This window comes from Mobula birostris, chromosome 24 (genome assembly GCF_030028105.1).
Source record: "Mobula birostris isolate sMobBir1 chromosome 24, sMobBir1.hap1, whole genome shotgun sequence".
NCBI lineage: Eukaryota > Metazoa > Chordata > Chondrichthyes > Myliobatiformes > Myliobatidae > Mobula > Mobula birostris.
The window spans coordinates 45414231-45429496 of NC_092393.1; the positions used below are offsets into that span (position 1 = coordinate 45414231).

Here is a 15266-nt window from a genome sequence, read left to right on the forward strand (position 1 = left end):
AGGCCAGGCAGCATCTATGGCAAAAAGTACAGTCGACGTTTCGGGCACTCGCGATGTATGGAACACTAGCTTTCAATTCCGGACATCACAGCTCGATGTTCTTTTCTGCAAGTCCAGCCAAGCCCAATACATACTCCCCCCCCCCCCCCACCCCACGCACACACAAAACCCTATTTAGATATTGCAAAACTGTTAAATTAACCCGAACCTTTTTCAGAAATATTATAATTTTAAATCACAAATTTCATAAATGACATCTGAAATTTACAACTAATTTGGGCAAATTAAACATCGGCAATATTTCGCTGGATAAAAGTAAAGCGCTTTGCGCCGCCTGAAACACCAATGAGAGAGAAAAAAATCCCCTAAGTATTGAACATTAATTAGGCAACCTTAAAATATTCACTGCTCGAGCTCTGTGTTTAACGGTTTTAAATATCCGCCAAGTCACCCGCTATAAGCACTCTCAGATTCTATCCCGGTGCATTGCTTGTATGACCAATAAAAGAAAGTATCAAGTATAATATCATAACGCTTGCAAATATTTTCGGCCGTGTTGATTTGAAGTTAAAACATGCTCAAGGTCGGGATACAGATGTCATGAAAATTCCTGAAAAGGTGCACAAGTTCTGTTGCGGACGCCTGACGCTGAAAGGGGCGAGCGGCTGTGGTTTATTTGCTTATCGTTAGTCCTTTGTAAGTTTTGTTTGACATTATTTCCACTTTTTATTCCCTTTAATTGTCAACCAGGTATTTTTACGTTGCTTTCACTCTTCATGGCACTTGTGCTGTTTGTTATTTTTGCTGAACTCTGTTTCTCCCTCTTGCGTTTCAATTGCATCCCTTCCTCTCGCTCTTTTCCGCCATGGAAGATCTGCTCCAGTTTGGAAAGATGCAGGAATCCCGGGAATGAAAATTATGCTAGTGTTTGTCAGACACGATCCAATCACATCTCCTGCAGAGCGGTGAGGCTTTAAAAATAGTTGCACTATGCCATTTGTATCCCAGTCACTGACACTAGCACCAACACAGCACTCTGCCTGCGCAACCCAACTTGAACTCGGGGCCGGTAAGGAAGGCGTGGGTATTTCAGTGAGGTCTATTTCAGTACGACACTCTCTGCGGCTGCGTGAGCGCAGAGCCCGCTGGCGTTTGTAGTTCTAAAGTCTTTCCCTTCATCCGCTCGTAAACATGTAGGTACTCCGACTCCCACCATTCCTCGCGGCCCGTGTGGCCCGCCCTGGCTATCGGCCAGAGTTCTGCCCCTCGTTTGTTTCTGATTGGTTGGAGGACGCCGCTGCGGATCATTCTAAGTGGTTGTCCATACGGAAATTCAGTAAGTTTGGTTGAGTCAGACATTTATACGGAGTGCATGGCTCACTCTCACGCATTGTCGTTGAAGACAGGGTTATGATGTATAGTGCTGGAGATACACTCCATCCACAGGAGCTGTACTCACTGGGCAGAAAGGGAAAGGAAAAATGCAACGGATGTAAAATCTACCAGGAATTAAAACATCCAGGATTATTTAAACGTCCATGTTTCTTATTGTATAAAGATTTTTGGAGTTCCTGCAATTGTTGGATATAAGGGATTTTCATCAGGACTGCGAATCACTAGACTCTAATCATCAGGGCTTTATTTTCACTTGTCTTATGTGTGTTTCCAGCAACATTTTGGGAACATATGCGGAATTTAGGATTATTGCGGTAATTGAATCGACACCGACAAGAAGTATTGGCTCTGTTAAATGGAAAAATGCCTCTCAGAATTTTCCTTGGATTAATTGGAATTTGGTTTGGGGCTGGTGGCATGTTTTCACCCAAGAAATGAAAACGTCATGGTCACGATTAAACAACCGTGCGGATAAGCAGCATGGATAACAGCTGAATCAATGGAGATGGCTATGTTCCCGGGAAAACAAACGTGGAATGTGTTACAAGCTTTTGGAATGTTCTTGTCATTTGGTTTGACGCCGCTATTGAGTGGATTCCGTGGATGTCCGAGGATATATTGTATCCAAATGATGTATTGAAAAGCCTGGGATGTATACAGGATATATCGTGGATTTAAGGTCGGAACAATATGGATTTTTCCACCTTTGGGCGTGAATTTAGTAAGAGGTAGGTGTTACATAGCAAACCTCTGTTTTTTAAAAATTTAGTAAACACTTCATAACTGACAGTGAATAACTAAATCCGCTCCACTTCCAAAACAAAACTACTCAGCGGTCGTGGATCCGATCACCTTAGCGGCAACATCTCAAAAAAAAAATCAGCCTTATCTGTTGCCTTTTTAAGATTAATGGATTACAAAGACCCTTTTGATAGAGCGTAGCTTAATAGAAACAGTGAACACTACAGTAGGGTATTGTGACACTATATGGCTCCACGCACACACAATGTTACATTGTGCTGTGTTTAGTGAGATTGTTCAAACTAGGTTTTTAGCGGGTTCTGGTTTTAACTATTTCATCACCGTGGCCGTACCGCAGGTAATACCGGTCGCCAAGTTTACGCACACTTTCCTTAAAAGTAAGTCATCTTTAATCAGCTACCCCCGATCCGTTACGCATGGGCAAAGGTGATGGTTTAGGATCAGGTATCACTTTTAATTCTATTGGTAAGAGTTGGAAAGTAGCTTGCTATTTTAACTCTAGTTTATGAGACTGATATCGTTATCAGTGTTTATAAATGAATCTGGGAATTGGATTGTAATTGAAAAGAAGTATTTTGATGCCAGCGGCCGTTTCACTGAATTTCGATCGATACTGTTTAACGATTAACCCTCATGTAAGTTGCGTAAATAAGCCTTCATTTTGGAAACGTTCTATTCATTATATGATTTTAGTCTACGTGTTATATATAATCCTTTTTGAACTTGACCACTCGTTTGGACTTTATTTGAAGCCTTCCGCGATCACTTGCTGAGATCAATACAGGTTTAAATATTGGCGTTGTCTTTACTTTTCCCCCAACATGCTGTTGGGATCGGTGCCCGCTCCGCTGACAAGTGTAAAATTACGACTTTCGTTACTTGACTCGGGGCTCTCCTGGCTGTGTAATACTTCTCTTCCCGTGCGCTGTTGGCAACATGCACCTGTCAGCTGCTACTCAGCTGAGGCGGGCGAGGGGGGGGAATCAATGATTGACAGCAGCTTCTTCCAATCGCCAGTCAAATCTTGACAAAGACAGTCTTGACAATCGACTTATTTGTGTAGGTGGTGCCAGGTAATAGTTGAGAGTGGCAGATTGGTTTTCACCCATTGGTTCATCTTCTGCACCTCGGAATCCCTGCAAAATTCACTTTCCCTACAATTTAAACAGCGCAGCAGAATTGCACAATTTTTGATGCACACCGAACGGGTGCTATTTTGCAACTTAAACAGATAAAGGAATCCAAAAATAAAGAACAGTGTTTACTTCTAATCTATGTGCATTTTAGAAAGGGTATCAACAAAATAGTTTTCTCGTTGTCGTAGGGCACTTGACGTTTTGATTGTACGAATTTCCTCTTTGAACAGGTTTAAGGAAGCCGAGGGCTAACTCTGAAGAGAGCAGGGTTGTTCTTAACTTGGAGATATCAGGGAACACGTTGTTATCATTTCCTGTGGCTCTTTCAGTACAATATCTGGGATGGAAGATTGACTCAGTACAGAGCGCACATAACTGGTTTTCATCTTTGCTGTGTTCTTGTTCAGCTTCATCACAAATCTCCCTTGTAAAACCAGCTTACAATGTGAACGATGGAAGACACTTCAGCTTTTTATTTGAGAGGACGGGATGGGTGAGGGATAGAGATAAAGGTGGTGGAAACTTGGTGAGAGTTTGATTTGCACAGCCTATCTCGTGTTGTGAAGAGATTGTTTAATTTTCCCAGCAGTATTCTTCTAGTGGCCCCAGCACAGAATTATTGAGTTCATCGTTGTCTTCTTTGAACTGGGTTAACCTGGCACAATATAGCAACAATCAAGGGTGAGATGTTTTTTATTGTGCTCTACAACACATTTCCCTCTGAAGAGTTGGGGAGGGTTAGTTACTCCAAACGTACTTGATCAATGGAATCCACCACAGCACCACGTCAGTATTTTCCAATCAGTTCTATAATCTCAACTAAACTTCTTTTGAGTTTTATGTTTGCTTGTGAATAATCATGATCACTAACTAAAATCATAAGTTTGGGTAACTAATTGATTTTAAGTTTTATAAATCTCCAACTATGGTTGTATGGCTTTAACCTGTGGGAGAAGAATTAAGAGGAACAATTCTCTGTCACTGATTAACAAGACTCTGCCCTGTAAACCAATGTCAGCTCTCAGGAGTGCTCTGAGCAATACCAGCATCGCCTCCAAAGACTGATAAAGTTTTGCTTTGCTCTTGGCTGTTCTTACATATGATTTTGTGAACTGGTCCTTCATGGTGACAGCCAGCTAGAAGTCAAAGGAAAGATTGCAGCTTTGTGGGCCATTTAGCACAGATAGCTGAGCCTGTTCAACATGCTTGTTCAGATGCAATCTGGAAGGTGGCATTTCCCTGTGATTGGTGACTTTTCTCAGATGGTCATTCCTATCAAATGAACCGCAAAGAGGAATATTTGTTTGGTTAAATCTTGGCGTATTTAAAACTACTTTAAATCAGCCTCCAAGAGGACCACAACCTTGTTGTAGGCTTTGGAGGCTTGTGTGCCTCAATGACCTGGAGAGCTATGTTGGCTAGATTCAGGGCCTTGAGCTTTGGCTCTTGGTAGGGTCATCTATACACACAGGACAAAGGATAGAAGCCAGACTAAGAATGGTCCACTGATCCTCCAAGTTCAGGGCTAACAATCCTGACTGGTCATAAAACAGTTGTTGCAGAAATAGCAATGAAGAATTCTTCCATACAGACAGAGATGGAGGCCCTTCCTTGCTGCCCTAAATGCCAGTGGTGGACCAAGCAATAATAATAATTTAAAGAAACCTTAACCAAAGCTGAGAATCTCCTTGGCAACAGAACACTGTAAGGAGGAAGTGCATGTTATGGATTGCGGCATTGCTGCACTGGACAGTACAATTCTTCCAAGTCTCAACCAATTGAGGTATAAGGCTGCCAGTCTGGAAGGCGCTGGTGGAAGGGGTTGCTTCAACATTGGCAGCCTTATACCTATAGGTCTCAGATGGCTGTAGCAGTTCACATGCGCGTTTAATGGCACAGGATCTAAATTGGTCTTAATGGAGTGCTTGAAGATTGTACTCAGTGAGTCCAGGTTTTTTTTTTGCTTTCACTTTGTGTTTTTTCTCTGATGAGGGGAAAGGACTGTGTGATTAACTGGGACCACTTTAAAATAAAATTCCAATGCACAATTATTCCTCCAATGTTCTCAATACTGTGCTATTGTGTAAATGGAGAAAATTCAAAGATAGTATATTATGGAGTGTCTCCAAGTAAACAGTTTAGTATGAAAATGACCTGGGTGGTCCTCCTGTTGTGGGTTTGGCCATAACGCACAAGAATTCAGTTTGTTACATGAGGTAATATAAAATGGATTAACTGTAATGGTGCAATTCACTATCTACTCAGCATGGTTGTAATCAAGACTATTTAAGTGTTCTTCACTGTATTGAACATAAATCATTACAAAACTAATTACACTGGCTAACATTACAACCAACATGCAAAGACTCCATAGTTTTGCACTTGGCTAATTCTATGACCAAGATGTTGTAGATTTACAAAAGTCTACTAGTTTTTAGCAATTATGTAAGTATTGGGTGAAATGGTTATTAATCTAGTTGTGGAACATTCAGAATGATTGCTGTATTTTGACATCTTGAGGATAAACAAACATTTTGTAATGTCACACACTGCTACCAAGGTAATCCTGTTTTTCTGGTTCTGTACGGAAGTTATTAAACTTCCTGGAAAATCAATACAGGAGATAGTAATTTTTATTCATGACAAAATAAATTCTGTTTGCGAGTATTTCAAGAAGCAAAAAATTGGCAGAGCCGTTTATTGGACTGCATGATGCCTCCGGTCTCCTGATGTATTTATGTTGAGGTTAAATGATTACTTTAGAGCAAGGGTTCCCAACCTTCTTTATCCCATGGACTTTACCATTAACTGAGGGGTCCATGGATGCCAGGTTGGGAACCCCCATTTTAAACGTTAACTCAATAAATCTCTGTTGCCTTCGCCTAGAGCTACTGACAGAGCATGATTTGGAAGGAACCAAAGTGATCTCCAGACTTCATTCAGGGAATAGGAGATTATATCAGAACCAGCTGTTAATGGAACACATCACTAGAGACCAAAGAATATAACACTTACATATTTTGTGTTTACCTACATTTGGATGCCAAAAAAAGTTAATATAATTTAATTTCTCCATTTGGGAACTCCTGGCAGAGTTTTGGCACCATAGTATAAATTAGGTATCTTAAGTGTAGCCTCTGACAATGAAGTATAATCTGTTTTTGACACTATGGAGTGAGGAGCATATTGGCTGTGCTTGCAATGGTTCATCATTGAGGTGGACAGTCAGACCAAAATACTGCCATCTCCAAGCCTTGTGTCAGCCTGGCAAAGTAGAAGTTATTGTTAAGGCAGCAGAATCAACTTTGTACCTTGTGCCATGTTGATTGCATACACAACTGGCCAATAGTTAGCAAGGTCATATGAGTAATTGTGATTTGTAAATGTTGCTTTGTTAATGCAACCATTCCAATGTACCTCCCCAAGCTGATGTTTTCCCAGTAGATGGGAACACCGTGGAATTTATAGAGTATCTCTCAGAGAAAAAAATTCAAACCCCTTTGAATTATTTGAGGCAGAGTTATTTTTGTCATCTTTTGAGATTTGTTTAGGGCTGCAAAGCAAGTTGTTGACTTGAGAATGAACATTCCATGACCCCTATGTTGAAGGGGGGCATTTGATTAACCATGCTGTTGTGTCTTTTTATTCTTACTACTTCCTCTTGTGGTATTCCTTGGGATTGAGGGTGACTTGCTTCTGCTGCATTTCTCTAGGTTCTGAGGTGACTGAGACCAATGTGGGAACTACAGATGTTTACAGACTGGGCATGAAGTGCCTGATGGAGTGGGTAGTTGAATAGTTTGTGACTGAGGTATGTTCCTTCTGTCAGTTCTGCTGGGTGTATATCTGTGAGTGTTCCCCCATACTCAGTGATTTCTGGAATGCTCATTCTCCACTTTAGAACAATCATTAGCCAGGCATTCCCTGAGGGAATGGTGCATTTTGTTTTCAAGGAGACTTTGAAGACATCTTGCAATCATTTCCATTGTCTGCCTGGCAATATCTTCCCTTTGACAGAGCTTGGATCAGACTGTGTGTTATCAGGCAAGTGAGCAAGACGGCCTGAGTTTAAATAGGACCTCAAATGTTGACCTTGAAGAAGTTGCTGGTAGAGGTTTGCTTATCCTACCAATTGTGTTGCACTTACCTCTCCAATAACCGTGACGTGCGTTTTGTTCAGAAGCGTAGGAGGACAGGAATCATGGTTCATGAGTTTTGTGACAGGCTTGAGTTCTTGATAGTCAAATACAGTTTTGTCAGGTGCCCCAAGACTGTGCTGGACATAATAAAGGAGATGCCTATCTCAATCATGGATGACAACAACCTTGTGTGTGTCCACTGAAGTATTATTTAAAATAATGCAATTAAGCTCCAAACTACCTTCTTTCATATGAAAAAGAACATAATTGCAGAAGCTGTATAGAAGTAACATCTATACTTGGTCCCCTTTTATAGAGGGAGTCTAAAGTAGTGCCTGACAATGGTACTTGGTGATATCACATGTGCGAGATTACAGCCATTTCCTTTGGAGACCTGCATTACTACATTATGGTGCTTGTTGTTTTTACAACTTAGTATGTTGTTTTTTAAAATATCACTGGATTTTTAGAGAAGGTGAAAAATGAAAGCACTATTCAATCATTCAAATGAAAGTGCAAATCATTCATTCTCAGCAGCTGGTACAGAAGTTCATTAGAATAGCGGTGAAACAGTATCAGTCATCTACCCATGGGTTTTCTCTCTAGATTCTCCGGAGGTCAATAAGTAAACTGGAAGTATTTGCAGGAATGTGGGATAAGAGTGTATTACCCTTTGTAGTCCCTCATAATCAATTCTACAGCTATATTGCTTGAAATGACTCTACCCCTTTCGTAGACGCTGTTGGGGAGCAGAACTTGATGCTCCCTTGCTATTGCATTGGTACCCATACCACCTTCCCATTACAAGAGCTTGTTCTTCCCTCAGATGAGCTCGGCGTGGAGAGCTTTACTTTTTGGCCATGCTCATTGGGAAATCATGACAGGTGCACGATTTGGATATTTCCCCCCGCCCCCCCCCTTTTTGAAATGGAAGAAAAGTCATCGGAGCAGATCCATGGATTCCTGGCAAGATTACTTGCTTTGACTGTGTACTTGGAAGATGTGAATTTGGCCACTAAGCTAAAAATTCTGTCAAAGCGGGTACATGTAATTGCAGTTCTCATGAGGATTCCCATGTTTCTGAAACTCATCTAAGGAGCACGCAAGGTTGAAGATTTTTTCCCCTCTTACCCGGTCAAGCTAGAAAATTGAGTATCTTTTGCTTTAATGTCTATCTTGATATTATATTTTATTTATATATTTATGTGCGAGATGACAGGGGGCAAGGGCTTCTGCATATTTTCTGTATGTGAGCAAGCATAATCTTGAGTAAATCTAATAAATTGAGACTTGGCACAAATAACAGCAAGTCAGTAAAATTAAATATGAAAGTATCTTTTGTATGGATTCAACTTGCTTCATTTCTATTTTTGAACAGCAGCCTGGGGATAATTTTAACCTAATGTGCTCAGCAAGGGATGTGGAATGGTTGAGCAGTTAAAATTGCCTCGAATAAAACTTGCTGTCTTCCCTCCTGCTGATTCCTACCACCTTTTATCAGGATACTCTCATTTGGGATCTCCGGTGTCCAGAGCATAATTAATATATGGAAACCGGAGTCCTATATTAGATTTAAGAGCCTGGGCTTCTTGACTCCTAAGATAGCCTCCCTATGAATGAAGCGGAAAGGCCCTAGTAAAGTAAACCACTTCCAGACTGGGACATCATGTTTGACTGTAGGACAATTATTACGCTTTGTCTTTTGACCCAGAGACAATATACTAATCCCGTTAATAAATATACATTCATTAGCCCAATTCAGCTTATCTACTGTAGAGGGTACATGGCTGATCTTCCTTCCTCCCCAACAGCATACAGCTCCCAAAGTGTAGGCTCTGTGAGGTTAGCTTGTTGACAGGTGTAGGTCAATAGTCAACATGATTGGTGATTACTGTGTCAGTTCCATTCACATTTCTTCATTTAATGAAAACCATTTTGCATCCATTAAGATTGAGACCACAACTAGGCACTGGTGGGTAATGACAAGCTGCATATGTATCATCCACTTCCCAAGTAGTGATATCTCCAAATGTGTGACTAAACAATTAGTGCTTCCCACAATGTAATTCTTCTACCATCAATACAGGGGACAAGAATAAACACAAAGTGCTGGAGGAACTCAGCAGCTCAGGTAGCATCTATGGAGAGGAATAAAGAGAGGATATTTTGGGCTGAGACTCTTTATCAAGTCACAAAAGTCAGCTCTTTATTTCTCTCCATAGATGCTGCCTGACCTGACTTCCTCTGGAATTTTGAGTGTGCTACAAGGGACAAGATGATACTTGAGAAATATTTGGTCATGGTTCCTTCCCTTTACACCCATGAGACTCTGCTGATACATTTATTTACCCATGACCATGGTATCTTGATCAAGTGCTCATGGGATGATTCTTCAGGCTTTCTGCCTTCCGGCACCCTCTTTAGCCTGCTTTTTGCTGTACAGCTGCCTGTCTGGATAGAATGGAGGCAAGGAATTACAGTAGCAGTCAAGATGCTCGAGGAACTCAGGCAGCATCTATAGGCAGTGGACATCTTGGGCTTAAGATCCCTCATCTGGACTGATTCCAGAGAAAAAAAAATACCCCCTTTGTTTCCTCTGATCACTGCTTTACCATCCACTGTCTTGGTAAGGAGCAGATAAGACCATTAGAGATAGGCCATTTGAGCCATTGAGTGTGCTCTGCCATTTCATCATGGTTAATCCACAGATTCACTACACTGGCTAAAGAAATTCCTCCTCATCTCCATTTTGAATGGGTGTCCCTCTATTCTGAGGCTGTGTCCTCTGGTTTCAGACTCCTCCACCGTCGGAAACATCCTCTCCACATCCACCCTATCATGGCTTTTCAACATGGTGATGTCATGTCATGGCAGTTTTGGACTTGTGTTTGATATAGCTGATTTGCTTCCAGCTGTTGTGTGTAGATTAGGTAAAAGGTTTAAGTATGTGCTCCAAAATCAGTCTTCAAAGCCAAGGGGTTAAGGTGACATTTTACACATCTTGTTTGTGCTTTGTTTTCTGAATCTTGAATAGCAACCTCTATACTTCACTGCACATCAGTCTGACAAAAGTATAGTACATTGCAAGCAGAAGAATTGGCTCCCTCTGCAGGGGAAAGGAAACTTTATGCGCATTAAACAGCACAATCCTAAATTAAAGAAAGTCTTGGCCTTTTTATCTTTGGTATCTTCTTACTCCTTGCATTTACCTGCAGGATAAATTTCAGTACTGCTAAGAGGTGGAGCAGGTAGCTGTGGCTGTGTGTGAAAAGGTTGTGGACAGAACCCGTTTTTTGGAAGAGGGAGAATGGATAAAGGGCCAGTGATCACACAAAGATGCTTTTAGTCCATAGAAGAGATTAAGGAAGACCAGTAGAATGAGAGCTCTGTTATGGCATGTGGGGGTTGACAGGCAGTCATATTGACTGCCTGGATACTGAGTGTGCATTGGAACTCAAGAGTTTTATTTTAAAAAGACATTTTTCCACACACATTGCTTTCTGAATACACTTACGCTGCATGGCGCTGTCATAAATCTTTAGCAGAAAAAGGAAAACAGCCATAGCATCTGGCATGTTTATTGACTAATAATCCATAAGCATACTGACAAGTCATCACCTTGTGAAACATTTCTACTGCAAACCTTTTCTCTGAAAACTGAAAATATTTATGACTTGTACATTAAAAAAAGGAAATGGAACAGACCCATTTTTGTCCCATTAGATGTTTTTAAACACTTGATTTAAATAATCATTACCTCATACTTCAGTTCTTGCAACCACACTTTCCTGTTTGAAATATGGGCTCTCAATTCCCATAACTTGTACAAACACCAGACAAAACTTCCAGCATGGATCTGTGGGTCTCTGCACTGTTGCATCTTACTGGATTGAACGGGCTTTAAAGGAAAGTGAAGTATTTATAGGCTTGTCCTCCCATTAATGTCAAGTCAGGCGATTTTCACCTATTGCTTCAATGCTTTACTGAGTTGACAAGGATGTATTCATGTTAGTCTTGGACTGGATGATTGTGCTGTCAGTGAGGTGATAGCGCTCCAAGGAACTAAAATCTACCTTGGAGTATATTTTCATAGGTATCACCCTGCTGCAGGGGTTCCTGACCTGGGGTCTATGGACCCCTTGGCTAATGATAGGGGTCCTTGGCATTATAAAGGTTGGGAACCCCTTCTCTTCCTATAAATGCAGCATTAAATGCCATGGCTTGCCATGGACTTTTTGGACTGTCCAGGTTCACTTTCCTTTCCCATGCTGAACAGACATAATCCCTCTGTTTTCTTTCCATAACCCTTTTTTTTTAAATAGGACAGAAAAAAAATGACTTGGAGGCATTTGTAGCTTGCTTAGAGTTCTGAGTTTGCAGCCTGACAGAGACTCTCTGTCAAGCAGCAACGTCGTTCTCCAGTCTCTCCTCCTCACTGACCCCTCATTAAAATTTCTTCCAACAAGCACTTCATTTTTTTCTCTCTCTCTCTCTGCTCAAGAGAGGCAACTGTCTAATGCCAAGTGACTATCTGGATTGTTTTCATTGTCCGACACTCTGAAAATGTGAGTTTACAAAGAGTACTGGAGTGTCATGTAAACTCGGTCAGGCCCTGAAGACAAAAAATTCCTTTTTCCGCTGGAGACAAAGGCAGACTTTGTGTCTGTGAGCAGGCCCTAACAAAACAACATTTCACGCAGGATGGTGGGCACTGTAAATCATGCTGTTCTTGTCCAGTGAGGACTTGCTACTGGAGCTGAGTGCTTCTGGCTGCTTCATCTGATGGCTTGGGTTATTCTCCCCTTCTCATATAACCAAACATTCTGTCAGCTTTTAAATCCTTTGTACTTCCATTTTCCCCTTTTTGTCCTCCTCGGCTGTCATTTCTATCTTTACGGAAGATATTTCCAATACAGTTTCCCTCTGATTGATTTCCCAAGACATTGTTCTCATTAGAGTACCTCGTTTTAAATGGATACTATAACTTGGAGGCAACATTACAGTATCTGATCCTATGCATTTTTAGTGGGGATCTGGGCTTGGTAATCAGGAACACAGAGGTGAGTCTTCCCTTCTGTAATCCTGACTCTCAGGCCAATCACAGCAGACCTCCTCTGGCTGAAAGTAACAGGTAATGAATAGGTGGCCTAGTGGCATGTCTAATAGAGTTGCTGTCCCTACCATGTAAGGAAGTGGTAGAACCTGGCAGGGTTTGATAGGAGTATGGGGATGAGTATGTGATTTCTGATGCTTGCTTTGAATTGAGTGGGCCAAAGACAGATCTTTTCACCCTATGACTTTAGGAAGTGAAGATGAAGTCTAGCCACTGTATAACCTTGATCCAAGTTACTTTTTTTATGATTCTTATTCACTCCCCTCGCCTCGTGAATGGAAATTGGCTGCTCTGGGATCATGGGAGAGTAATTTCTTGAGGAAATCGGTGGCAGTCTTCACTGCAATGTCTTGTGAAAAAGAACAGCACATTTTCTCAATGTTAATATTCAATATTCTTTGCAACATTTGAAAGAAAAATTTCAGTGCATTTTGATGTTGCTCCTTTGGCAAGATGATGGGAATTATCTTGGTTAGGTAGAAAATATAAGTTTTATTGTTTGTGGAGTCAGATTTGAAGTGCTGCTCATGTCTTTGGATTCAGGCTAAGTTGCACAAAATGGACTGAGGAATATTTACAAATGTTACCAGCTGTGTGCTTGACAAAGAAAATGTTGGCGGTTGTCTGGGTCAGCACATTCACTTGCTGAAGTTTGTTTGATTTGATCGATGGTTACTTTTTAAAAAAAGTTGAACAAAGGAAGTGGAGCCTTCAGGTTTCATCGTCATGATGCAATTGAGCTACCTAGTTAATGGAAAATGAGCTGGATTGTCTGCTGCACATTAACGTGATGACAGCAAGGTCATGAACGGAACAACAAACAAAACCTATGCCTTCATTAAGTTTGGTCCTACGTGAACAATGAAGCTGCAAAAGTGCTGGTACTTAGCCTGGTTTGGCTGATAAGCCTTCTGTAATTCTGGTCAAGAATGTTAACTCTGAGTGCAGGGTCACTGTGGAGAATAAAGAATAGGAGAAACAGTCCAGCAACCTGCCTCTTCTGCTACCCTGAATCATTACCAATTAGTTTCTGAATAATATTGCTCTGTGTCACTGATAATTAAAATGTAGATGCAAAGATAAGAATAATATCAATAATTAATTGCAGTTGAATTGTAGCTGCAATCGATAGTCCCATTATGAAACTTAGCCCACTGTGTTCTCAGAGTATGGTATCCAAATGTTACCTGTGTGGTATTTGAAATGTAATGAAATTAACTCATTCTTTTCCTGAGGTAAAAATAACAGATATTTCAACGCTTCAAATTATCGTGCAGATTTTTGTATTTGGGTCACCTAACTCTATTGGTTCCTGTCAGCTAAGTATTTATTATCTGAAGTGCTTGATTTGTCTTTGTTTCTTGTTTTTAAACCAAGACTTGGTACCACTTAATTCCTTATTTAGATAAAACAAAGGATGCTCTTCCCTCATTAGTGGGACTACTCCAGATGGGCAGTTCCTCCGGTAGAGAAACATCACTAATGTTAATGATTCAGTCAGTCTGAAAGAGTGTCTTTTATCATTTGTTCTGGCTGGTGATTTTAAAACTGCTGACTCTGAAATACTAATAATAAAAAAAATCTGAAAGGAACTGTTAGAAGATTTGGAGCTTTTTGTACAGTATATGGCCAGTTTGGCTCCTGTTAGTTGACGGAGCCCTTGGTCAACTGCACAATGTCTAGAATTAGTTTTATTTTAAATAAGCAAATTCCTGACTCTGGGATACTATATTCTCTCTCGGTTATATCAAGTCACGGAGCCAAAGCTGGATAGCCTGGTTCCATTTTCAATTTCCAATAGGTTCCATTATAGATTAGATGTTACTCAGGGATTCTGCTGATAACTGAAAACAAACTTAAAGTAGGTTATGTCCCAGATAATTTATAATATAGTGAAGTTATTATACACATGTAACTTTTAATTTGCTTGTGAACAATGTTAGAACTTTTATTGGGTTGCAGTACTTGTCTATACTGCTGTCCAACTAATACTCCAGCTGTTCTATGGAACATTTTTATGGCATTGCATTGTAGCACCTATTGCACAGAAGATGAAGAAATGAACAGGGCACAATGGTATTTTCAGTCCATCAGTTGTCTGACTTGAGGATGATGTTAAATGTGAATAGCATGACTGTTCAGCAAAAATAATAAGGGATGGCTTGAAAAAAATAGATGTGCTTCTAAATCTGTAGAAGGAATAGCATATGGGTCAAAGATGGCTGTATAGACAAGGTAATAATTTTTAGTCTTGAGTAGACACAAGATGGAGAGCTACTATTGTGGAAGATGGTGAAAATTATAAATGTGTTTGTATGGGAGAGCCTATGACAAATTAAATTTCAAAATTAAGGCAAGTATCTAAACAGAGTCATGACAAACCTTAAAAGCAATGGCAAATCTTGCTACCCATGTTCTGTAAACATTCATACACTTTTAATAGCCATATCCCTCATCTTACACTGAGCAAAGCCATCAGAAAGTTGTTTTCTTTCCATTGACCACAACTTTCTGGCATGTGTTGCTAACTTTACTAGTGAGATTTCAGTTAGTATTACTAATTATTATTCTAGTTATTAAGAGATTCTTGGATAGGCACATGGATGAAAAAAAAATGGAGGTCTATGTGGGAGGGAAGGGTTAGGTTGATCTTGGAGCAGGTTAAAGGCTAGGCATAATATTGTGCCCCAAAAGGCCTGTACTGTTTTATGTTCTACGTAA

At 40.5% G+C, this 15266-nt stretch overlaps 1 long non-coding RNA gene across 2 annotated transcripts in view; it reads left to right on the top strand.

Annotated features, from left to right (window-relative positions):
- The first annotated feature begins 1356 nt into the window (after positions 1-1356).
- LOC140187272 (uncharacterized) overlaps positions 1357-15266 on the top strand; it is a 264955-nt gene continuing 251045 nt past the window's right edge. For both annotated transcript variants that reach the window (XR_011883045.1, XR_011883046.1), the window contains exon 1: positions 1357-2123. This is a non-coding gene — a long non-coding RNA (uncharacterized lncRNA). The remainder of the gene's footprint in view (positions 2124-15266) is intronic.